General features: G+C 38.1%; 1 protein-coding gene across 1 annotated transcript in view; it reads right to left on the bottom strand.

The window, feature by feature from the left end:
* Positions 1-27,565, bottom strand: part of LOC149179785 (uncharacterized) — a 126,585-nt gene that overhangs the window by 24,545 nt on the left and 74,475 nt on the right. The gene's annotated exons all lie outside the window — the stretch shown is intronic.

Here is a 27,565-nt window from a genome sequence, read left to right as displayed (position 1 = left end):
TCCTTTCTCATGAGAGTCTCTCAACCAGTGTTACTTGGGAGCAGGAGCGAAAGCGGGGAGCGACATTTTCAAAAGCTCCCGGTTTGGGAACGAATCCCGGAGCATTTTTTATATAATATATATATTTTTTATATTTTTATATTTTGATACATATATGTCAACAAAAACATGTAGAATTATGAATTAGATATAAAAAACATAAAAAAACATAGATTGAACCATATAACAACAATCATCTAGAAGTTATAATCTTCATCAACCACGTCCACAAGTCAGTAACACAGTAACATACAATATATTGAGTCCCGTGATTCATCAATATTAAAGTTTCAAGCTTTCAAAATTCAATATATAACATTTATCATCATTGATCACCAAAGTTGTACTTGTAAGCTAAGTGTAACCATTACAACAAATAATATCTAACATGAAATGAAATGTTATAAAATGAAATGAAACAACTTTCAACTTTCATGAAGCATCATATTCATAATTCATTACTAATGAGTTATAATTGCCAACTTCAAACTTAAATTGTCATATATTGTTTAAAAATTTATCATAATAAATATGAAAGAGTCCATAGTTATAAAAACTACTAGAAACTAGAAAAGACAAGTAAATATATTATCTATTTCTTATGCTTGGGCCTCTTGCCACCACGAGAAATGTCTAATTTTTTAGTCTTGTTGGAAAATCAGGATCTTTGTCATTAATATCACCCTCTAAGATTTAATATCCAAAGGCATCTTGCCATTACCTCTGTATTTGTATAGGGATCTTTGTCATTAATATCACCCTCTAAGCATTAACATAAAATAGAAAAAGCATAGCATGTCAAGTCAAGAATTTGTTTGAGTGATGCGTACATTTTTAGGAGCGTCATGATAGAGGAGTTCGACAACCAATGTCACTAACATCAAGGTACATAGAGGGATTGGTGCTCTTGATTAAATAAGAGTTCCATACCCTAATGCATGACAAAATTCAATGGAAACATTGCAATCCCGAAATCTTGAAAAACTGATAAGTCTGCTGGATTTTGAATGAAATCTAAAATTCTACTTTCTCCATATGAAATCCAATGAGGTCGGAACCACTGTCAAACATCCCGAGTCATTTCATGGTAATGTTAAAAATTTAAGTAAAAGGATGAAAATGAAGATTAAGGAGAATGTCACTTTTACTTTAAGAATTTAACATTACCATGAATCACATATCAATACTAGGGCCATAGGCTTGATCATTAAGTTGCCCCACTCAAAACTTATTTGTTTCTTTGAAAAAAATGCATTTGGAACATTACTGCAAAAAAATAATTGCAAAAAAGGTTAAACGCACCCGAAAAGGCAGGGTGCGTTTTTTTTAGGGAGCGTGCTCCCAAAATCGCTCCCTTTATAGGAGCGATTTCAAGAGCGCACTTCTGACCCGCTCCCGCTTGGAGCGCAGATTGGGAGCAGGATCGAGGGGGGTGGGGGCGCTCCCTCGCAACATTGCTTTCAACTAAGAGACCATCTACAAGGACTTGGGGAACCTATTACCGATTTTGAAGCAACCATCTATGTACTAAATGCATTGCCACTAGAATGGTGCAGCTTTGCAACAAGCATCTATTCCAAGAAGGATTCAACTCTCTTTGATGAGTTGTGGGCACAGTGCATATTGGAAGAGTCAAGGATCAAGGTCAAGAATGATATTGGATCAGATGAGCAATCTCAAGCCTTTCTAGCCTGAGTTAAGAAGATGAAGAAGGGAAAGTTTGGTAAGTCCAAGAAGAAAGGCATATCCAAGGTTCAATGCTTCAAGTGCAATGAGTTTGGACACTTTAAGAGGGACTATCCAAGCCTTTAGAACAATAAGACAAAGGAAAGGAGTGAAGTCCATGTAGCCGAAACAGTGGGAGAACCTGAGAAGAAGGCAAAGAAGGAAGAAGTGAAGGATCTTTACTACTAAACAAGGTTCACTGACTGTCGGGTTCTTTGTGAAGTTTAATCTTTCCTTTAGAATAGTATGTTTTTTTTAGCATCATAGAAAGAAGCATATGATAGTAGCATGTTTAGAATTTACATGATTAAGTTGCTTTGTAGAGATCATCTAGATAGATGGATAGATAGACCATTTTGCATATTGATCATCCAGATATTGTCTAACATTATGTTAGAAGTTGTCATCCTGCTTAGTTGAATCATCATGATTCAGGAAAGACCATCATTTTGGAAGGTCTTTGGGAAAAGCATCATGACAAGGTTAGTAGACATTCCATGTAATGTGGAATCAATACTAGTAAAGGGATGAAGGAATGCAATGGGTCAGGATGCAGGCTCTTTGTGAGATATATGAATAGCTAGATGATAGGATGAAAGCATAGGAATGCATGTTGGATATAAAACTTTGGATAAGATTCATGTAGAATCTTGTGGAAAGAAAGTTGGTCATAAAATATGCTTAGGTATATGATGATTGAAAGGAATAGGATTTGACTTACTTAAGGGTGTATAAAAAAATTTAAGACTTTCTCTGGAATATATATAATAATGATTAACATCTAGTATAGTCTTCGGAAGAAAAGTTGTAACTTGGTAATCAAGTTCGATCCTTAGGCACTCTGATCCATGAAGGAAGATTCATATGGAGATCGACCAAGAGGATGTTGATGGAACGAGAAGGTCACCGTGATGAGGTAAGTCTAATTTTCATTATTGTTGGTTATCTGGTTAACATATCATTTTTCTACATGGAAAAATGTTGCAGGAATATATGATGATAGTTGAGGCAAGTTCAACTGTATGGATGAACAATATTGAGGGAAGATCAATATCTAGTACCTGGCAATTGTGAAGTCAAGATATGGACATCTTAGGATTAAAAGGTAGTAGTGCGAGAAGATAACCCAGAGGTCAAAGGAAGATCACTTTCAAGAGGAAGCTATGATGAACTTGAAGTTTAGGAAGGCTCCGTACAATGTCTTCATGTTGAATATGAAAGTGATCAGCAAGAAAGGGTGATCTGAAACCTATCACAAGATTGAAGAGAGAAGGTGGCTACATGATACCTTGAAAGACAGATCGATGATGTAGAGGAAAGAGGGAGCCATGCAACTATGAAGAACTAGTAGTTGATACTCTTATGAAGACAAGTTGTAAGGCTTGTGATGATGACTTCCCAAATAGAAAGGAAGTCTAGATCTCCTCCGGTTTTGAGAAGGAGTAAAGGAATCTCCTTGTATAGAAGCAAGGTTCTATTCTCAAGATTAAAGGAGAATAGGGATTTCCTCTTGGTTTGAGAGAGATTAATGTTGGACATCACATGTGCATTATCCTCTTCAAGTGATGAAGAGAGAATCGCGAAGGATTGGATAAGCATCTGTGGTTTCCTAGAGGATATAACATCCAAGAAAGGAAAGGTACCTTTTACCCACCACTTGTCGATGATATCCATAAGGGAAATTTTTCTTTCCTACATAGTCCTTAGTCGAAAGCTAGTAGCTCTTTGCAGCCACCAGATAGCTCGATGTGCCACTATCTCTGCTACCTGAGCCAACCATGTGCTCCCTTCGCCCATCTGTTATGACCATATGTTTGAAGGTGGGCCTTCCAACCCTGAAGGTATGGATTTTCATTGTGTAGTTGGGTATTTTCGTTTACTTATCATGTACACTTTTGGGCATGGATTAGTGGGGGGATTCGGCGGAAAGAGTGGGCTTGGTTTGTACTTTTGCCTCCTTTGTTCAATTTTATGGTTAATCTTGTATCCTAGTCCTGTGGGATCTCCTTTATCGGCTACTAGCTTTAGGGTTGGCACTACATGGGAAACCCCAATTTTGGTTGCGTGGTCTTGCTTCCTGACACCACATAAATCCCCCCCTCCACTCATTATAACCCCTTTCACCATATTTCCCATCTGGGTCCACATTTGTCCATTGGTTCCACAAGGAATTAGCTTCCCCCACCCCCTGTCCACACCTTGGGTCGGGCCTGGAATGATGCCCCGGAGGTTGACGCAGCTAAAAGGAAAAGAAAAAGCATAATTTGGCGACTCTCAACAAGAAATGTACCATAAAATACAAAAGATGGTCGGGACATACAAATTTAGCATGTGGGAAAAAGCCAAGCATGAGCTCTACCCCCATCATTATGGCCATCACCCTGGTTCCTAATGTTGAGAAATCTAGAGCATAACAATTAGGTGATTTCTCTTTTATTGATAACTGCTTGTGAATGCTTTACTTCTTAGATTAGGATCTTCTTTTACTAGTGTTATTATAATGTTATTCTTCATCAAATAGCTACCAATGCATAAACCTTAAAGAGACAAGAGACACAGAATATAGGCTATCAACCAAGGCCAAAACCTGTCCCACTTGAGAAGAAAACCCAAACAAATTCTTCTTCCTATAGAGATTTCAATTGACGAATACCAAGACCAAGACCCTTGACCTATTTGCCACCCCAAGACCAAGACACAAAGCTTCATTGATGAGGTCCTTCTTCCTTGAGTTAACAATAGTCAACCCTCTTGCTTCTTCCTTCTTCTCAGCTACCCTTCAGAATTTCGGTCCCTTGGTTCAACATTGTACTTCTTGTCTCTATTCAGAAACCCTAGCACATGAGTTTGACCAACTTTGACTCTTTGTCTTCCTTGCTCTAGAAGGAGACTTCTTCTTGACACTTTGGCTTGAGATCTTTCTTCTTCTTCACCTAAAAATCCTCTCTCATCGTGACTGTAATATTTCGACCTTCTTCCTGCAATCTACAAGTCTGCAATCTTGCACGTGTGGAGGTAATTTGACCCAAAAACAAAGTTAAAGACCTCACTGCTCCTTCACTTCTCCTCGCTAGTTATAGGGCTTCTATTTGATGACCTTTGCACTTCATGATTTCAGACTTGCTTCACCAAAATTGTGTCTTCAGAAATGAGGCCAAGCTGCCAATTTATAGTCATTGGAGCCTCCATAATGAGCCGACATGAACTAAGGGTGAGCTGATGTGTCCTTGTGAGAGATTTCATTATTCTTTTGAAGCCAACTTGAAGGAGGTGACTTTGCTTGGTCTTGGAGGGCCTTCTTATATATTTAATGATTCATATAAAAATGTAACATGCCCAAGAAGTGTCCTTCATACATGACATTGACTCAATTTAACTTTTATGACTAGATGACAAAACCTAAAGGTTCACAATGGGAACCTTAACCAAAAATAAAATTCCTTGATCATGAAACCCATGATTCAAGTACTTACAAAAATAATAATTTTATTTTCTTTTTTTCATCAATTACATAAAATCACAATTACATATGTCGTTATGAAGACCGAACCTAGTTACGCTTTTCAACACCTAGGGCCCCTTATACTGGCCCCCTTCATCATTAAGGAACCCATGATTGTCCCAACCCCTGGTGGGTGATGAACTACCCCACCTTAAGGGGGTATTCACTACTATATCTTACACATCATGCTCTCATCTCCTGGAAATCAATAAAAGGCAAAAGGCATATGAGAAGGGTGGAAAAACAAAGGTCGAGGTAACTCATATACCAGTATTGCTTCTTCCTACACTCATACACCCAAGAGTGGGCTTCCCTCATTATAACTACCCTTGTACTGTGGCATGTGGCTTAGAGCCTTACCTTGATGCCCCACTCTTTTCCATCATTATATCACATGCCACCTGCCATTTGATGGATGTACCATGGACATGTCACTCCCCTTACAGGTTGAAACCACCTAGTAAGATCCTTGGCTAACCTCCTGTTGACCACTACGTGTCAACCACCCATAGCAGCACACCCCCTTTTTTTTGTAAAAGGGGTAGTGCCTGATCGATGTGTTCCTGCCATCCAGCTATCATCATCAGCTGGAGGATCATCTCATAATATAAACCCAGTCTGCATGTGTATAATGTAAATAATCTCAGCAAATCCGTGTCGTGTATGTAATCACTTAGGTAAACCTAGTTTTTTGGTAATGATCTACATTCCGAGAGGTTTTTTGTCTCACCAATCTATTCTCGGATGGTCGGCAGAGTTTTCCTTCAGCCTTACCCCAAAGCCGGAATGGATTTTGTCATTGGAATCTTAGGGGAGTCCTAGTGTTCTAGATCGAGTCTATATAAAAGTGATTTGGGAATAATCCTAACTATTTGGTTAGGTTATTTTATTATAAATTGTTTGATCTGCTAGATTATATTTGTGTCACAAAACTAGGTAGTCTGTGAGGGTCTTTTGCAAATGGGTGTTCCCCCTTGAAATGTAAAAAATGTAAAATCATGATGTAAAGTGTCTTGAGGGTTAGAAAAATAATTTATCCCCTCATAGGTCCTAGGTCCTAGGTAAATTTAAATTTTCCAGAGATAAAATTCGTGGGTCTTTTAAAAAGTTAAATTTTAATAGGTCCAGGGACTAAGGTTAATTGATTATTTTGCTAAATTTTATGCCTTGGGTCCCTGGGGTTAAGTCAAAGTCAAAATTTTGAGGAAATTAATAAAAAGTTATAATTTTTGAATTTATTAAAATGCATTTAATTGAAAAATTCGAAATTTCCTCAAATATTTACAATTTCGACGAATGAGATGAAAAGAAATTTTGATCCTCATCAATGGTTGAGATCACTTTGACAAGGATCACTCGAACTAGCCGTTGGAAGATTTCTCTTTAAATAGGAGGTCATTTGTCATTCAGTGTCATCCGATCTCTGGATCATGTACTAAGCTCTCAAACTCTCTTGTATACTTTTTTGAATTAATGCAAAAGTTTTTGGGGTTTCAACGTGTTGTAGTGTTCCTCTTCATGAATTTATGGTAACATTGTTTTAGTTTCTGCTTAATATTATGTGAAAACTATCAATCAATAACTCTCTTAGAATAATCTGAATACAGGTATCTTATTCAGTTTGTTGGATCTAGGGTAACATTTTAAATTTTGATTGAAGTAGCAGGTATCTCTATTTCTTCATAATTTTATTGTTGTTCTATTTCTCTACTTGATTTGATGGTTGATCTAGTGTTTGCAGAAGATCTCTCAGGTTCTCATTGAGCATTTGGGGATAGTCCTCGATTGGACCAACCAACTCTCAACACATATTTTCTGAAGAGCTTACTTCATATAAGCCTCAAGATTTATCTAACAATAATCCTTTTTTTTTTGTAGGGTGTTTTTGGGCTAGTACCTCTCTAAAATTTAAAAATATTTTAAATATTTTGTGGAAATTTTGATAGATCTGGCTATTAAGAGCCTTAGATTATCAAATCTGGGAGCGGAGTTGGACTCATACTCCTCAGATCTGATAGATCTGTAAATTATTTGTATAGATCTGTTATTTATTTGTGTAGATCTGAAATTTTCTAACATAATTTTGAATTTTAACACTTGAGCTTTTGGGATTTTCTCTATTTTTGTACATATTGGGTATTGGGTTTTTTTTTTTTTCACTTGTGCAAGGAATAGATCTGAGAAATCAGCCAAGTAAATCTTCAGATCTAAGCTAGATCTAAACCTTGGAGGGCAGATTTGAACTCAAAGATTGTTTGCAAGAATAGATCTAAGAAATCAACCACGTAAATCTTCAGATCTGAGATTTTTCAAGCAGATTTGGGGGTTTTGAGACAGATCTAGGCCCCAGAGGGCAATATCTTATCCCAAATCTTTTCAAGGCCAGTCATTAAAGATTTTGCAATAAATTTTTTTTAGAACAAGGGTTTCAAGTTTTGGGGCTCCTAAGCCCAGATCTGCCTTCTCCTAGCCCAACGTTAGTTCTATTGGGCCTAGTGCTAGCTTTCATTGGCCCTAGATTCCCTTGCTCCATTTCTGATTTGAATATTTGATTTTCTGAAGCTAATCATTGGTGGGTTTTTGTAGAAAATTTGGTAAAAATTTGCGTTTCAGATATTGAAATTTTTTTGACAACTTGGGCAAGTGATCTTCAAGGCCTAGGGCCTAAGGATTTGATCTCTAAACCATCTTTTTCCTCACTGTTTGCTACAACAGTCATATACCTTTCTAATAGTGGTGAAAAACACATCTAAGTGGTTTCAAATTAACTAAAAAATTGTTAAATACATTAATAAGTCATTTATGTTTGATGTGTATCAAAAATTTGGCCTAGATCTACATTTTGGGTCACTGTTATCTCGGAATAATTCTGTTTCTGAAGTCTAAAATATAACAGTGGAAAAATTTCATGTGGGTTAGCCAAAAATCAGTTCCTAAGTTGTCTAACACATTAAGGAATTAATTTCTTGAGTTGGGCATTCATCGTTAGGCGTATTTCATGTTTTAATTGCTGGCTGTAATAAGTATATCAAATCTGATATAATTTCGGAAATCACATTACAACACGCTGAAATATTTTTATAATTCATGTGGGCAAGTTTGGAAAAGTTTCGGTAAACTTTTCGCATAAAGATATCATTGATAGCCTACTGTTTTCATTGTCATATTACTGCTGTCATAAAGTTTTTCTTATAGCTGTCCTAAAAATTAATTTCTGAAAATTAAGTACTCTGTCATGGAATTGTGAGAAAATGCATATCCTTTGTTTCATAAACTGAGTATTTTTTTTGAGCATTTGTTGACATTGATATCGAATTGCAAAGTTGTTTTTGTTTTCTTTGAGCTAAATTGTATCAAGAAGATTTGAAATAAGCTTGTGTTTTAACTATAGCGTCTTCAAGAGTTTATTTTCTAAGTCTTCATCTAAAAAAAATGTGAGCATTTCATTTGGGTAATTGAGGGCTTTTGTGGCATAAGTGTTTTCCCATTCTCAAGTCTAACTTCATCTCATCTTTCGGTGCATTTGCATATAAGTTAACTTTGCACTGACAAAATTTACTTCTAAGCATAAGCTTGGTCGATAGACAGATAGATCTCCATTCGTCTTTTCTTGAGAACCCTGTTTTAATAGTACTTAAAACAGTGACCTTGCAGTTGTCAGAGCACAATTCTCTGTAGCGCCGGAGGCACCGGGTATGTTAGAATTTCAGGAGAGGTATCGTTAGTCACACCTTAGTGTGCTTCCCCTGATCTTCTCTCTGCCAATTACTACGAAATCAAGCTCAACACAGAAATGATTGAAGGGTTCACATTTAAATAGGCATTTAACTAAAATTAACCAAGACTCTTGCATCTCACATTAGTTTTAGGATCTGCATTTCATATAAAATACTCATTCATCTAAGCAACAGTTGCTAATCGATTACTTGGTCTTAATTTCTCTAGCAAGATCGTTGACTCCATAAAGCACTGGTATGAATCGTTTGAAATCTAATCAAATCTTATAAGTATTGCTAAATCTTAATCAAGTACTTGATCGCTTCACTGTGTCTCCCAAACTGGCTGGTTCCCAACTAGTTCTTCTTCATTCCACTTTTCCATAGGATCTACCCCCCTTAGCCTGTTGTAGGGAGACAGCTTAAACAGAGAGATTGGGGATCAGAGTGACAGCCCCTGATCTGAGCCATTGTCGCGGTGCCTAGACATTTTGTGCAACGACACCTCCCTTTTAAACTTAAAGAAACTTGCATATTCTAAAGCCCATTATGTGTTGAGAAATCTAGGGCATAAGGAATTAAAAGATCTTTTTGCTTGATGATTGCTTGTGATATACTTTTACTTCTTAGCTTATACTCTTCTCTTCGTTATATTATTATTGTGTTCTTTTCATCAAGACAATTACCAATATGCACAATAGAAGACAAGTGACACAGTATGTAGGCTTGTCAGCTAGGGCCAAAACCTCTCACCTCTTGAGAGGAAAACCCGATCAAAATTCTTCTTATAGATCTTTAATTGACAAATACCAAGACCATGACAAAGACCCTTGACACTAGTATCCTTCCAAGAACCTTGTCACTAACCTTGATGCTCTGCCTCTTCCTTGTCTCAACTCCTTCTTGATCTCGCACTGCTCTCCTCGGCTTCCTCTAGAGAAACTCGGTCTCTATATCTTTCACACTGCTCTTCTCGGCTTCCTCTAGAGAATCTCGGCCTTTAGATTAGAAACCCTAGAATATGCCACTTAACTGGTCTCCTTATGAGAGAGACCTTTATTGCTTCTCTTCGGTCCTTTTCTGTTCCTTCTTTCTTCACTTGTGGGAGAGTATATAGCCCAGGATAGACCCCAGAAGAATCCTTTCCTTCGCGATCCCAGAAAGAGTCCTTTCTTCGCTATCCCCAAAAGAAACCTTCCTTTGCTATACCTAGAAGAATCCTTCCTTCGTTATTCCAAGAGAATCCTTTCTTCGCTATCCCTAGAAGAGACCTTCCTTCGCTATATCTTCTTCGCAATTCTACTGATGGGCTCTACTTCGCACTTCTTCTTGATCAAATGCTTGTCGAGTTGCTTGCCTCTAAGTGAGGCCGAGTGTGGTTATTTATATACATCATCTCATGTCCCTTAGGCCAACATGATCTTAAGTAGGGAGGTCGACTTCTTCTAGCAAGTTCTTTCTTCGTTCTAGGTCGACTTGAAGAGGAAAAGTGACAAGGTCTTGGAGGACACTTTACATAGACAAGTTTGACCTTTTACAAAGTGTAACATGACTTCATTACATGACAATGACTCTATCATCTTATGACTAGATGACAAATAATTCCTAAAGACTCTCAATGGGAGTCTTGACTCGAAAATAAAATCTCTTGCTCACGAAACCCATGAAGCAAGCAATACAAGAATTTTATTTTCTTCTTTACATCTCATTACATAAAATCATAATTACATGTCATTGTGAAAAAAGAACCTAGTTACACTTTTCAACACTCCCTCTTAACTAGGGAGGTATTCATAATGGTACTTGGACATTCTCAATCTGAAGAATTTCTCATAAGAAGAATTCAGATTGGTAACTCATTTGTATAGCATCATATCAACCAGCATTGTCACATAGCAAGGCCTTGACTAACAACTCTATCTCTCCACAAGATTTGAGCTCAATGTTGGTGAGACCAATGATTTATAGACATACTCATCATTGTCTCTCCCGGAACATACCCCTCTAGGGTACTCAGTGTGTGTTCCACCAGGGCTATTCTTATCTTGGATTCCCAGTCTTCAAAGAATATCAGTCCTCTATGATCACTCTTCTCTTGGATGCCCTATCTCATCCTCAAAGAGTATCGGATTGCAAATGATTACTCAATCCTTCATTTTGTCTTACCAGGTGAAGACCAGAATGATGTGTCTATCTCTCCCTCTCAACTAGGGAGGACATATTCCAATAAAGGAATGTACTCATTCCTATAAAAAGAATGTACCTAAGCTCCCTCTTGGCTTAGGAATTTCCAAGTTTCTTCCAAGTAAGAAACTTATTTCCAAGCTCCCTCTTAACTAGGGACCTACAATAACTCCTCAGGTGGAGATGATGGGACAATTAGTTGCTTGAAGAAATCCTTTCTTCTTTGATGTCATGAATTTTTTTTGTCATGGAGTTTCAACCAACTGCATCATCCCCTACATACTTTCTCTTGCTATGAGATCAATGACCTGCTGCACACCTGCTTTATCATTTGCCCACTTTAACATCAATGACAACTTATACAACAGGAAACCCCGATTTTGGTAGCGTGGTCCCGTTTTCCTGTTCCACATTTTTCACTCCCCTCCACACATTACATGCCCTATTTCATCATCTTCCCCCTCTGGGTCCACAAGGCTTTGGTACTTGTTGAGACATCTAGGGGCAACAAATTATGTGATTTCTCTTGCTTTGATAATTGCTTGTGATATATTTTTACTTAACTTGATTAGCTTCTTCTTTTACTTCTTATTATTAGTACTCTCTTCATCAAATAGTTACCAAACCATAAAGAACGATAAGACAAGAGGACACAAGATATAGGCGATCAACCAGGGTCAAAACCTCTCCAACTAAGAGGAAAACCCAAGAATTCATCTCTTTTTATAAAACTTCAATTGACGAATTCCAAGACCTATGACCCTTGACCAAGACCCTCCAAGACCAAGTCAAATATTTCCTGTTTTCCAACAACCTTGACCTCAACAACTTTTGCAATTTCGATCACCAGAATATACTTCTGCAACTTTGACCTCCCAGCAGATTCTTCTGCAACTTCGATCTATCCAGCATATTCTTCTACAACTTCGACCTGCCTAGTAGAATCTTCTGCAGAAACCCTAGCCTTTGCACGTGTGGAAAATAATGATAGATTCTTCCTCCTTTCCTCTTCGCTTGAGTTGATTCTCTCTCCTAGAGAACTCAACTTGCAAAGTGTCCTTGAAGATGCCCTAACTCAACTTCTACAACTCGTCCTCTTCTGCTGCAATATGTGCCCTAATCCTTTCACACATGTGGAGAGAAGTAGCCCAAAACAAATCCAAAAATGTCATCCTTTTCTTCAATCTTCGTCCTTCTCTTCTTCGCACCTTTCTCTCTCTTATGATCGAACTTGTGTGAGTGAAGTGAGTGTCCAAAGTGAGGTCGAAGTCTCTCTTATATATAGGCTTTCTGCTAGGTTGAATTGCACCCTTTAGGCCAACTTGTCCACTTGAGTAGGCCGACTTGATCTTTGCAACATGACGAGGTCTTGGAGGGTCTTTCGACTCAAATAATTTTTTTCTTTACAATATGTAGTATGCCCAAATGGGTCTTCCATACATGACAATGACTCTTTTGACTTGTAGACTCAATGACAAGCCCTAAAATCCCTAGAGTTTGACCTAAAAGAAATTTCCCTTGAGCATGAAACACATGCCTCAAGAATAACAATAATCAATTTATTTTTCTCTTTTCATTAATACATAAAATCATGATTACATATGTCATTATGAAGACCAAATCTAGTTACATATTTCAACGCTCCCTCTTAACTAGGGAGGTATTCATAATCCATACAAGGTACTTGGACATTTTCAATCTAAAGAATTTTCATAAGAAGAGTAGGATTGGTAAGCCATCTTTTTCCATTATATCAACCAACATTGTCACATAGCAAGGCCTTGACTAACAACTCTATCTCTCCACAAGAGCAGAGCACAATGCTAGCGAGACCAATGACTGACAGACACCATCATCATTGTTTCTCAAGGCACATACCCCACCTGGGTGTTCATAGCGTATGTCCTTCTAGGACTATTCTTATCTTGGATTCTCAGTGCTCTTGGACTACTCTTATCTTGGATGCCCTACCACATCCTCAAAGAGTATCAGATGCCAGGTGCTTACCCAATCCTACATTCTTTCTTCACAATATAAAGACATGAATTATGTGTTTATCTCTCCCTCTCGACTGAGGAAGATATAGCCATTCCTATAAAGGAATGTACCCAAGCTCCTCCTTATCCAGGGACTTGTCCAAGCTCCGTCTTAACCAAGGATGTGCTTCCAGCGACTTTCTAGGTGGAGATCATGGTATTATCAGTTGCTTGTGGTACTCCTCCTTTCGATGTCATGAAGTTCATCCTTTTCATTATGGAGCATGCCTTAGTCATAGGGCATCGACCATCCATCACTTTCCTTCACGAACCATATCAATCATGTCATCCTTCTTTGCATCAGAAAGTGATACATTTGGCTTTTTCTTCATACTGCTACCTCTTCGAAGTCATGTTTCATTTAGGATCTTTCATCCAACCACACGAGTGCTAGTTGTAAGTGACATCTGTTGAAGAATCTAGGGAAAATGAAGTTAATGAGATTCTTCTCGCCGTGATAACTATTTGTGAGGTATTTTTAACTTTTCTTATTAACACAATCTTCTCTTGTTATTATTAGAGTGTGTCTTCTTAGTCCATCAAATAGTTACTATAACAAAAGAGACAAGAACACAAGATGTTGGCTTTCTGCAAGGGCCAAAACCTCTCACTCTTTAAGAGGAAAACCCGCACAAAATTCTTCTTATAGAGATTCCGATTGACGAATACCAAGACCATGACCCTTCACCTATTAGGCCACTTCAATACCAAGACACCAATCCTCTTCTTTGTCACTGTTGAGATCATCATCATCACTATTGCTACACCAAGGCCATTACTAATGCACCATCGAGATCCTTACTGCTGCAAAACTGAGGCAATCACCAAGATCATCACTGCTACAACTCTGTTGTACCTTCTATTAGTGTCAGTGTTGTTAGCCTGTAACTTGGATCAAATGTGCTTTTACTATGCTTGTCAAGACTATCAAAATCAAATTTTTTATGTCACTAGGTTTACACAGCAAAATTTGGTCATTGTTTGGTCAGTCTAGAAATGAGGTCAGTGTTTTGGATATTCATTCATGTTGGTCAACTGTCACATTTTTATGGAGGTGTCATAATAAAAACATGTCATTCATCATCATCATTCCATTTAGTTTCAAGTCATCCATTAGGTCGCTAAGGTTTCCAAGGTCCATCATTTTCATGAATAAATCCAGCAGTGAATAGAGCATGACAAGCAGCTCTTGGGTATTGATTTGTGAGTTATCACACATTCATCATGTTCTCATGGTCAAAAAGTTCCAGAAGAAGAAGTTCCAACACTCAAGAGAGTGAAAAGGCAGCCCAAGTTATAGTTGTAAAGGTAACTCTATTTTCAAAAGTGAAAAATCAGTTTTCAAAGGTTTGTGGGTCCCATTTCTTTTTTAAAAAGAGAAATATTTTTGCCTATATAAACTCAAAAGCCCCCAAACTTGGTTCATTTACCCCCTATTCACTCTTGAGTATTGAGCTCTCCCATCCAAAAGAGAGAAAAAGTCGGTTTCTTACACAAATTTGGAAAAAACCTTGAGGCACTACGCACAAAGACTAGGCAATGTGAACAGAGAAACTGCGCTGCGCACAAGAACAAGGCGCTGTGCACGGGGTAGAGTGTCTAGAAAACGCCCAAATCTCTCCCAAATTCCATTTTTTGGCTTGCAAACTTTATTTCATTGATTTCTAATCCAAGCAACAAGTACACCATCACTCTCCCTCATTTGCTTTTCAAAATCATCTCATGCCAATGATTCTTCAAATTAGGGTTTGTAGTGAAATTTTTCATGGGAAATGATAGGGTGATAATGGCCATTTTTATTTTTTGGTTTCTAAACATGTAAAATGTTGCCCTACACTTGTATACATGTTTAATAAACCATTTTAACCACTCAATCAACCTCAAAGAAAAATTTTACCTCTCCAAAAGTAAAACCCTAGTTCATTCCTAGAGGTTTTTGGGCATTTTTCATTACAAACTCTGTTTTTCCTCCTTGCAAGCAGATCACTCTTCCACTGCTTTTTCACTCATTTTCATCAGCTTCCAAAGTTCATTTCCACCTCTTTCAAAACCTCCTTTATCATTTTGTCAAACTCCACCTTCACATCACTTCATTTTCCATTCATACCTCACACTTTTTCTCATTTCTTGCTGCTAGGGTTTTTTGTCATCATGGAGGCAGAATCTTCACCAAAGAGGAAAAGACATCATAAGGGAGGGAAAATCCTCAGATATGAGCCATCAAATTGCAATGAAATCAACTCATATCCTTTCATCAAACAGTGCTTTGAAGATGTACATTGCTTGGAGTTTTGCAAAAGGGTGAGTGAGGTGGGTTTTCATGAGCAGTTGACAGATTGGGTGGAAACTCAGTTGAAGGGTGAAAATGTTGTTATCGCTGGTGTTGAATTCATTTTTTCAGTGGCCTCCATTTCACTTGCTACAGGGCTACCGAACAATGGTGAATATTGGTTCAAGGGAATGAACCTAGATCTTGAATATTATAAACCTTTCTTAAAAACACCATACAAGGAAAAACATGATCACACTATGCCTTTCAGATACTTATTGGAGAAATATGCCCCTTTGATGAAGATTATCATGAAGTTCTTTACATGTGAAGGAAGATTCTCCAGGTTGTATGCTTATCATTTTCGCCTCCTAATGCACTTCACCTCTCAGAAGCCACTCAACATGTGTAACTACCTATTCAAGAGCATTTCCAAAATGCCAAAAAAGATACAAATGAAAAACAAGGAGCACTACCCAAGCCTGTTTCATCACAGTCTGATCAAGACTATAGTCCTTCACCAGCTTGCAGAGAAAGGTATGGCTTGGGAAACCTTTTTGGAAACAACCTTGAAATGGCATGAAGCCAATGTAGCAGCTCAGCCCTCTAGCATACCAAAACAACAAATGGAGGTGGGGTCCTCTAGCAAATCAGTTGAGAAAACTCAAGCACCTAAGCCTGAGGTGACTAAGGTGTACAAGAGAGGACAGAGGCTTGTGTTTGCTTCTCATGGTGAGAAAGGGGCCAAGCCTTCTTCATCAACAAAGCAGGGACCGACAGCGAAAGATAAAGACACAGTTGAGCATGAGTTTGAGCTAGTTGATTTAGAGGCAAAGGATCAGACTTCAAGCATGCAACAGATAATCAGAGATAAAGACTATCAGATCAAGGAGCTTATAGTCAATATGGCGAGAGCTAGATATGTCATTTCATTCCTTGAACAGGAGAATAGTCAGCTCAAAGCAAAGGAATTGATCATGGAAAAAGAACAAGCCAAGTTATTGCAGCAGGTTGGCAAGGGCAAAGAAATCATAGAATCAAGCGAGCCTAAAGGAGCAAGAGGGAAAGGTAAGAGGAAAAGGCCAAGAACAAAGGGCCTGAAGAAGGCATTGCAAGAAGAGGAAGAACACATCCTGTTGAATGAAGACATAGACCTAGAAGACAAAATTGCTCTTGAGATCAATCAAGACAAGGAGTATTGGCTCAACAGGGTGAATCAACACTTGGAGAAGCTACTTGAGAAGGCAAACAGAGATAATCAGTTGCTTAGACATATGGCGCACCACTACCAGGCTCAAAACATGATCGCCAATGTCAAGGTAAAGCAACTTGAAAACAAGCTCAAGGAAGCCAAAAAAGACCAAAAGGATGAGGGAAACTTGGAGATGCTTGTTGAAGCATCTATGAAGGTTTAACAAACATATTTTTACAGCTTCCAGCCAATTTTGAGCAATTTATAAGCACTTTAGGTTTTTTCATTATTTTTTAGCTAAATTCAAAAAATCAGTGGCTCCAGATGCGGCGCTGCGCTTTTTACTCAAACCTCTATTTCAGGGAAAGTTTATATTTTTGGAAAGCTCTTGCCATCCTCTAAAAACCCATTTGCTCATATTTTGCAAAGGTGGCTCAGTTTTGGAGAAAAGTGCAAAAAAGTGGCAAAACAATTAGCATTTTGGACCCTTTTTTGATAGGTGTTGTGCACCTGGAGTGACCTTGGGAGAAAGGATTTTTGAAGGCCTTTCCATGGTCCAAATTCAAAAATTCAAACTGTTCTGGAAACTAGATTTGAAGGGCTAGTTGACCGTTCTCTCAGTTTTGCATTTTGACCTCTGGAAGGCACCTGAAAATCATCTCAAAGTCAGCGCTACGCTTTTGCACTTTTTTGTGTTTTAATTTGTAAATTTCACTGTGTAAAATTTCTAGTTTCCAATTTGACTTGGTCAAAGTCAAACCTCTTTATGTAATGGCACTAGTTTTGAGGCTAGGTGATGTAGGCATGAATAAATGTACATCATAGGTTGTTTTTAATGTTTATTAAGACTCATAAAGAAAGCAAACTCCTAAACAAACTCTCCAAGAAGTGTTTGAGTTTCACATTCTCACTCTCACCTGTTGGTTGAGAGAATCTTGGAGTCAGTTCCTCCACCAAGGAATTCGACTCCTGAAGGTGGGCAAGTGGTCTAGGAGAGTCTATATGTATCATTTCTCTTTCAGAGAGAAGGGTTGAACTTTTTGTGGAGGAGGCTTGCATGTAATCATCTTTTCAGCTAATACAGAGACAATTGCAGCTATTTTCAAGGAACTCTAGCCCAGTGAGTTCATGGTGTTTGTTCTTCATTCTATTTGTTTTCTAAAGGTTAAAACATCTTTATCTACATGATATCTCTTCTTTCTATGGATGCCTTACAGTGAAATATACAGAATTCTTGTTTCTCAAGCTCTGTTTATCTGGTTTTCATAGTTATGTTTATGTCTTCCTAAGCTAATGAAATCATGTTTACTTATGCTCATTAGTTTCTTCTACATTTTCTCTTCTATACTACACTAACAATATTCTAAATACACCATGGCTTCTGATATCTAGCTCCTCATATTTGCTTCTGCACTCTTACAACCTAGACCTATTTGTGGCTCCAAACCCTAAGTTCAGCAAACCATAAAACCCAAATTTTCACAAACAAACAAACAAACAAACATATATATCTAGCCTAAAACTCATTTGCTTTAAAGTCATATCACTGATAAGAGACTTAGAGAGATCCCTCTCATGCTCAATAGGGCTAGCTACTAAGCTGAAGTGGTTTGAGGTTACCCTTCTCGATTTCCTTTTCAGCCTAGGAAATTGTAAGGACTAACATTTTTGGCGTCGTTGCCGGGGAACGACTATTAAATCATTCCTAGGAAATATCTAAGAGCTTCCAAAGAACTGGTTCTGTAGTTCACAACTTCCAGTGTCCAAATATAGGCTAAATTCATAAATTTCATCAATTTAGGGTTTGTACATTCTGGCTTCTAAAAGGCATACCAGGTCAAACACTGACCCTAATCCACCCTTCATTGTTGAAGATCCAAAAAGACTGCTTAGAAAACTTAGATTACCCATCACTAAAAGTGCAGTTCGAAAAATTAAAAGAACAACTTCTCTTCCTAGAAATCTATTTGCCTTTGAGCAAATTCCTTTTGATGAGCAAATAGAATTATCTCTTTCCAGGTCGAACCTGTATTTCTGAAGTAACATTAGAGCCTTTAAATTAAAAGAACAACTTCTCTTCCTAGAAATCTATTTGCCTTTGAGCAAATTCCTTTTGATGAGCAAATAGAATTATCTCTTTCCAGGTCGAACCTGTATTTCTGAAGTAACATTAGAGCCTTTAAAGGTTGAAACTCACTCTATTTCTTCAGAGTCTTTATCTGCGAAAACTGATCATGAACTATGGTTGAATTTTGACAAGCTTCAAAGCCTTGCTGACCAACTCCAGATCACTACTGAAAAGGCCTTCATCCAGTATCAACTTGAATACCTAGCCACTGCTTCATCTTCTATTTCGCCTCCAAGCACATCTGTTACATCTCCCAAGACTTCAGTTTCATCATCTTTCATACCACCTCCATTTGTTCCATCTTTGCCTGTACAACCAATTGCAGTAACTCCGCCACCCCCATCAGTATCATCATCCTTACCTACACAACCCATTGTAGTACCCCCACCACCTCCAACAGTCATGGCACGATTTGCGCCCCTCATACTACCTGCTCAACTTTCTGCTCTGCCTCAGAATTATGGTCAAAGACTCCCCTTGTTTGATGGAAGTGCAAAAATCACAGCTCAGCATCATGTTGATAAATTGATAGATTTTATTGACCTAGAAGAAATTGATGATGATGATGCTAAAATGAGAATCATAGCTCAGAGCTTTTCAGGGGATGTGAAGAAGTGGTTTCGCAACCTAGCTGCTAATTCTGTAAATAACTCACAAAGGTTGATTGAATTGTTCCTAGCTCGTTGGCAAGAGTATAATTCAATGAAAAGAAATGCAAATGAGACAGTTCAAGAATTTACAGCAAGATTTAATTTGGTATACAATTCTATTCCTAATGATATGAAGCCTCCACCTGGTCTAGCGCTTCTCCATTATCCCGATGCCTTTGACTCAAACATGGCATATCAGCTCAGAGAGAGAGACCCTGCTACTCTTGAAGAAATGCAGTGAAATGCAGTAAGTGTTGAAGCCAATCTGCTTATCAAGAAGTCTAAATCAAAGCCTGAGAGGACTGAGAAGAAAGTTGTCTTTAAAGAAGAGCCTACATCATCTTCTGATGTAAAGCTTGACAATCTGATAAAAACTATGGAGAGGATGATGGATAGAATATCCATAACTAATCGACAAGCAGAACCTTCAGTGAGGAATCGACAGAAAGAGCAGCAAAACCAAGATCCTCAAGGTCAAGTAAGAGCTCCATTTCAGCAAAATTATACTGAAGGCCAGGATGAAGATGAAGAAGAGATTGTGGAAGCGAATCACTTCTTTCAAGAAGATGAACTGCCTACTTTCCTAACAGAAGAAGATCAATTTTCCAAAGATTCTCTCATACCAAGTGATCAGCAACTTGTGCTAGCAAGTGACGATATGTGGGTTGTTCAAACTGAAGAATACCAAAGAGGATATCAAAACGCCCTTAGTCATCTCCAAAAGCAGTACAATTTGAGGAATAGAAATGTACCTATTACTTTAACTCAGAAAAGACAAAATGTACAAAAAGACACCAAGCAAGGAAACTGCTCTGTAGGTCAGAATAAAGAAAAGGACATTGTCATACTGAACCGGGACAGAACAAATGAAGCCTCTACCAACAATGTGAGGAAGGACAAAGAGTTGCAGACTGAAAGCCACAAGAAGGAGTCACAAGCTAAAGGGAAAACAGAAAAGAAGGACATCACTGCAAAGGAGGTAGAAAAGCAATCTAACCTTTTTAGTTTGGAAAATGAAATTTCTAAATTGAAGGTTGCTATTCCCCTCACTGAATTAGTGAAGAATGACAAATATAAATTTCAGATTGCAAAGATGCTTAAGGTTGACCAGATGTCTGATACAGTTAATGTAGCTGATGATGAGCCAGCAATCCTTTTTGGTCCAGCCTTAGAAGGAACTCCTGAAGATAGTGAAATCCCTCCTTTTTATCTGAGTCTTAAACTTCATGATTTTATCCTCCATAATGCCATGCTAGATTCTGGTGCCTCACATAATCTTATGCCTAAAGTCATCATGGATAAACTAGGACTGAGTATCACCCGACCCTACCATGATCTTTATTCCTTTGATTCTGGGAGAGTGAAATGCCTTTGCCTCATTAAAGACTTGATAATATCCTTGGACCAAATCTCGGCCAAAAATGTACTCATGGATGTATGTAGTAGTCGCTGATATTCCTCCTAGGTTTGGCATGTTGCTTTCAAGGTCTTGGGGAGCAAAACTAAAGGGCACTCTACAACTTGACTTTTCATATGCCATTATCCCTGTTTTTGGTCAGCTCTGAAAACTTTATAGGGAAAAGAAGATGAAATTCATGATCAGCAGTAAGGAGAAGCCAGTCAATCATCCTATACATGTTGTCCATATTGATCTTGATTCTTTCATTTTATTTAGCGATATAAATTCTATTGATGATGAAAGTCAGCAAGTGGAAATTTCAGAAGCTCCTAAGGTCATGAGCAACATGCATGAAGTCATTACAGTTGAAGGGAAAGAGGCGAATAAACAGTGTTTGCAGCCAACGAATTCTATTAAGGAGATTGAAAGAATAGTGCAGAAAACAGAGAGTCTTGAGACAACTGACCATCTTCCTAAAGAGCAAACAATTTAGTCTTCAGAGATCCTTTTTCCGGATGAAGAAAATGGTCTTTGGACCATGGAGTTCGATGGTGCATTGGGAAGAGAAGGAGCTAGGATTGGTGTCTGGATACATGGTCCATTGCATTAGTCAAATAAAATTCCTCGAAATGTGAGAATGAGTTCTTACAAGTTGGCTTTTGAGTGTTCAAATAATGAGGCGGAGTATGAGGCATTGATTGCTAGCCTCAAAATTCTGAAGAAGTTGGGAGCAAAGAAGATTTATGTTTATGGCGACTCTGAATTGGTAATCAAACAAGTTAAAGGGGAATACCAGGCCAAGCACCCAAGAATGAGAGCTTATCGCAATGCTGTACTTGACATCCTCAAGACTTTTTCAGAATACACTTTGTCTCTTATTCCTAGAACTCAAAATGTCATAGCTGACTCACTCGCCACTGCAGCAAGTATGGTGAAGATTCCTATTCATCCTAATCAGAAGTACTCCATCCATGTCAAACATCGCCCAGCTGTTCCAGATAACATGAGATTTTGGCAAGTGTTTGGGGATGATAAATAGATAGACAATTTTCTGCAATTGGAAGGAGAATTTCAGAATTCTCACATTGATGATGCATCCAATTTGAATGATCCGGACATCCACTCAGCTGAGATTGAGATATTACAGCTCAAGGACAACAACATTCCAAGAGGCTTGGTGCCTTTGGAAGAGTTATTTGATCGTGATGATGTCGCCAAGAAGCCCACCATGGTGCCTACTGAAAAAGGAGTTGAAGATGTAAACATTGGCACAACTGATAATCCGAAAATGGTCAAGTTATCAAAGTCCTTATCTCCTGAAACAAAAAGTAAGTACATGTCTTTAATGAAAGAATTTGCTGATGTATTTGCTTGGGACTATTCAGATCTGAAGGTTTATGACAAAAGTATCATTCAACATACCATTCCTATTAAGCCCGATCAAAAGCCATTTCGCCAGAAATTAAGGAGGATCAATCCCAAGTTGCTGCCATCGATTGAGAAAGAGGTAAATAGGCTTTATAAGTCTGGAATCATAGTCCCAATTCGATTTTCTGAATGGATGTCTAATCTAGTGCCTGTAAGAAAGAAGACCGAGGAAATTCGTCTATGTATTGATTTTAGAAATTTGAACAAGGTGTCCTTGAAAGACAATTATCCCCTACCCAAGATGGATCACATACTTCAGAGGGTAGTTGGGTCCTCTAGGATGTCATTGCTAGATGGATACTCTGGATACAACCAAATTCTAGTACACAAGGATGATCAGCTCAAGACAGCATTCACAACGCCATGGGGTACATTCATGTATGCCAAGATGCCTTTTGGGTTGAAGAATGTAGGAGCTACTTTTTAGCAGGCTATGGACATAGCTTTTGCAAATGAAAAAGATGTATTTCTGGTTATCTATTTAGATGATCTTACAGTGTTTTCAAAGTCTGATGAAGATCATTTACATCATTTAAGAATTGTTTTTCAGAAATGCAGAAAATTTGGCATCTCACTCAACCCAAAGAAGAGCTTGTTCGCCATGGAAGAAGGTAAGCTATTGGGACACATCATCTCTAAAGATGGCATCCGCATTGATCCTACAAGAGTGGAGGCCATTCAACAATTAGACTTCCCAAGGAACAAGAAAGAGATTCAGTCTTTCAATGGGAAAATCAATTTTCTGAGAAGATTCATTCCTAATCTAGCTGAGCACTTGAAAGAAATGACAAACATGTTGAAGAAGGACAGTGAGGTAAAGTGGTCTTTAGAGGCTAAGAAATCATTTCATGCAGTGAAGTTTGCATTATCTACTACTCCTATTTTGATTAGCCCAGATTACACTTCAGATTTCATCATCTTTTCTTTTGCCTCTGAGCATACGTTAGCAGCTGTCCTAATGCAGAAGAAAGATCAAAAGAATGAACAGCCTATAGCTTTTTTCAGTCGCACTATAAGAGATGCAGCATTGAGATACAATATCATTGAGAAGCAGGCTTTGGCTTTAGTGAAAGCCCTCAAGGATTTCCGAGTTTATATTCTGCATTCTCATACCATTGCTTATGTTCCTACTGCAGCAGTGAAGGAAATTCTTATGCAGACGGATCCTAAAGGCAGGAGAGGAAAGTGGATTGCAGCTATGCTGGAGTATGACTTGGAGATCAAACCTACAAAGCTCATCAAGGGACAAGGTCTAGCAAAACTCATGGCTGAATCAAATCTACATGCACTAGACATCAATTTGATTGTTGCACTTTCTGAAGAACAAGAAGAAGACGATCCTTTCCTACAGGTGTCAGATATGTTTATGTCCTCACCTTGGTATTCCGACATTGTCTATGTCTTGCAGCACTTGAATCCTCCACCGGAAGTCCCCAAAGGTAAAGCTAGATCTCTGAAATTGAAGGCTTCAAAATATTGTATTCTAGATGGTGTTTTATTTTGGAAAGATCCTGGTGGTGTGCTGCTGAATTGTTTGGTAGAAAATGAAGCTAAGGATGTCATGAAGGATTTCCATAAAGGAGACTGTGGCGGTCATCACTTTTGGAAAACTACAGCAAACAAGATCTTAAGAGTTGGCTTCTATTGGCCCACCCTCTTTTCTGATGTATACAAAACAGTCATGAGCTACCATGAATGTTAGATTTTTCAAGGAAAGAGAAAGCTTTTTCCATTACCATTACAGCCTATTTCAATTTCAGCTCCTTTTCAGCAGTGGGGTCTTGATTTCATTGGCGAAATCCATCCTTCATCTTCAGCACAACATAAATGGATATTGATAGCCACCGACTACTTCACAAAGTGGATTGAAGCAATCCCAACCAGGCAAGCTACTGATTCTATCATCATTCAATTCATTGAGTCTAATATTTTGTCTAGATTTGGCTGCCCACAGAAAATAATTACTGACAATGCTGCTGCTTTCAAGTCAAAAAGAATGGTGGACTTTTGTGCCAAATACCATATTGTGTTAGGACATTCTACTGCTTATCATCCGCAAGGGAATGGTCTTGCTGAATCTTCCAATAAATCCTTGGTTAACATCATCAAGAAGGTTCTAGAGGTGAACAAGAAGAACTGGCATAAAAAGCTCATCAATGCCTTGTGGGCGGACAGGGTCAGCACTAAAAAATCAATAGGTATGTCCCCTTTTTAGCTAGTGTATGGAATTGATACAGTGTTTCCTTCATCTCTTGCTGTCCCGGTCATGAAAATTCTGCAGGAATTGGATAGTGAGACTAATGACATGCAAAGAAGGATAAATCAGATGATTCATTTACAGCAGACAAGGGAAGAGGTTCTTCATAACACATCCAAACTCCAGGAGAAGATTAAAAAGATTTATGATCGCAGGACCAAGGAAAACAATTTCAATCCAGGAGATGTGGTTCTTCAGTGGGATGCTAGAAATGATGAGAAGGGCAAACATGGCAAGTTTAAAAACTTATGGAAGGGACCTTACACAATTTCTGCTTTCAAAGGGAAGAATGCTTTCTTATTGGAAGAAATGGATGAAGGAGATTATTCAGGAGGAGCAATCAATGGTAGGCTTCTCAAGCACTACTACATCTGAAAATGTCCTGAAAATTCATCATCATTGTATATACTGGTGTGTATTTTATTTCCAGCAATGTAGTTGGTTGTCATAGGAGTTTGAAGCCCGAAGTGAAGGCTCTAAGGCTTCTTGGGTCAGCTACTGTTTTGGTTTTTATTTCACATTTCAGTCTTTGTCATGTCAAAAGGTCAGTGAGTTTTAAGTCAAAAGTCTGTTTTTCTGCATGTTGACTCCATTTCCAAATGGATAAGGCTACTTGGTCTACAGTGATCTTGACACCTCCAAGGAGATGCCATCCCCAGTGGGAGCTAATGTTAGTGTCAGTCTTGTAAGCTTGTCACTTGGATCAAATGTGCTTTTACTATGCATGTCAAGACTATCAAAATCAAATTTTTTATGTCACTAGATTTACACGGCAAAATTTGGTCACTATTTGGTCAGTGTAGAAATAAGGTCAGTGTTTTGGAAATTCACTCGTGCTGGTCAACTATCACATTTTTATGGAGGTGTCATAATAAAAACATGTCAGTCATCATCATCATTCCATTTAGTTTCAGGTCATCCATTAGGTCGCTAGGGTTTCCAAGGTCCATCATTTTCATGAATAAATCCAACAGTGAATAGAGCATGACAAGCAGCTCTTGGGTATTGATTTGTGAGTTATCACACATTCATCATGTTCTCATGGTCAAAAAGTTCTAGAAGAAGAAGTTCCAGCACTCAGGAAAGTGAAAAGGCAGCTCAGGTTTCAATTGTAAAGGTAACTCTGTTTTCAAAAGTGAAAAATCAGTTTTCAAAGGTTTGTGGGTCCCATTTCTTTTTTAAAAAGAGAAATAATTTTGCCTATATAAACTCAAAATCCCCAAAATTGGTTCATTTACCTCCTATTCACTCTTGAGTATCGAGCTCTCCCATCCAAAAGAGAGAAAAAGTCGGTTTCTTAGGCAAATTTGGAAAAAACCTTGAGGCGTTGCGCATAGGAACAAGGCAACGTACATAGAGACTAGGCACTGCGCACAGGAACAAGGCGCTGCGCACAGGGCAGAGTGTCCAGAAAACACCCAAATCTCTCCCAAATTCCATTTTTTGGCTTGAAAACTTAATTTCATTGATTTCTAAGCCAAGCAACAAGTAAGTACACCATCATTCTCCCTCATTTTCTTTTCAAAATCATCTCATGCCAATGATTCTTCAAATTAGGGTTTGTAGTGAAATTTTTCATGGGAAATGATAGGGTGATAATGGCCATTTTTATTTTTTGGTTTCTAAACATGTAAAATGTTGCCCTACACATGTATACATGTTTAATAAACCATTTTAACCACTCAATCAACCTCAAAGCAGAATTTTACCTCTCCAAAAGTAAAACCCTAGTTCATTCCTAGAGGTTTTAAGGCATTTTTCATTACAAACTCTATTTTCCCTCCTTGCAAGCAAATCACTCTTCCACTGCTTTTTCACTCAATTTCATCAGCTTCCAAAGTTCATTTCCACTTCTTTCAAAGCCTCCTTTATCATTTTGTCATTCTCCACCTTCACATCACTTCATTTTTCATTCATACCTCACACTTTTTCTCATTTCTTGCTACTAGGGTTTTTTGTCATCATGGAGGCAAAATCTTCCACAGAGAGGAAAAGACATCATACGGGAGGGAAAATCCTCAGATATGAGCCATCAAATTGCAATGAAATCAACTCATATCCTTTCATCAAACAGTGCTTTGAAGATGTACATTGCTTGGTGTTTTGCAAAAGGGTGAGTGAGGTGGGTTTTCATGAGCAGTTGACAGATTGGGTGTCAACTCAGTTGAAGAGTGAAAATGTTGTTACCATTGGTATTGAATTCATTTTTTCAGTGGCCTCCATTTCACTTGCTACAGGACTCCCGAACAATGGTGAATGTTGGTTCAAAGGAATGAACCTAGAAAAGGAAATCGAGAACGATAACCTCAAACCACTTCAGCTCACTAGCTAGCCCTACTAAGCATGAGAGGGATCTCTCTAAGTCTCTTATCAGTGACATGAGTTTAAAGCAAATGAGTTTTAGGTTAGATATATATATTTGTTTGTTTGTTTGTGAAAATTTTGATTTTATGGTTTGCTGAACTTAGGGTTTGGAGCCACAAATAGGTCTAGGTTGTAAGAGTGCAGAAGCAAATATTAGAAGGAGCTAGATATCAAAAGCCATGGTGTATTTAGAATATTGTCAGTGTAGTATAGAAGAGAAAATGTAGAAAAAATTAATGAGCATAAGTAAACATGATTTCATTAGCTTAGGAAGACATAAACATAACTATGAAAACCAGATAAACAGAGCTTGAGAAAAAAGAATTTTGTATAGTTCATCGTAAGGCATCCATAAAAAGAAGAGATATCATGTAGATAAAGATGTTTTAACCTTTAGAAAACAAATAGAATGAAGAAAAGACACCATGAACTCACTGGGCTAAAGTTCCTTGAAAATAGCTGCAATTGTCTCTGTATTAGCTGAAAAGATGATTACATGCAAGCCTCCTCCACAAAAAGTTCAACCCTTCTCTCTGAAAGAGAAATGATACATATAGAATCTCCTAGACCACTTGCCCACCTTCAGGGGTTGAATTCCTTGGTGGAAGAACTAACTCCAAGATTATCTCAACCAACAAGTGAGAGTAAGAAGGTGAAACTCAAACACTTCTTGGAG

Source organism: Pinus tabuliformis, chromosome 3_2 (genome assembly GCF_031772625.1).
Source record: "Pinus tabuliformis cultivar Carrire ecotype Pingquan chromosome 3_2, CPIR1, whole genome shotgun sequence".
Classification (NCBI taxonomy): Eukaryota; Viridiplantae; Streptophyta; class Pinopsida; order Pinales; family Pinaceae; genus Pinus; species Pinus tabuliformis.
This window is presented reverse-complemented; position numbering and strand designations above follow the sequence as displayed.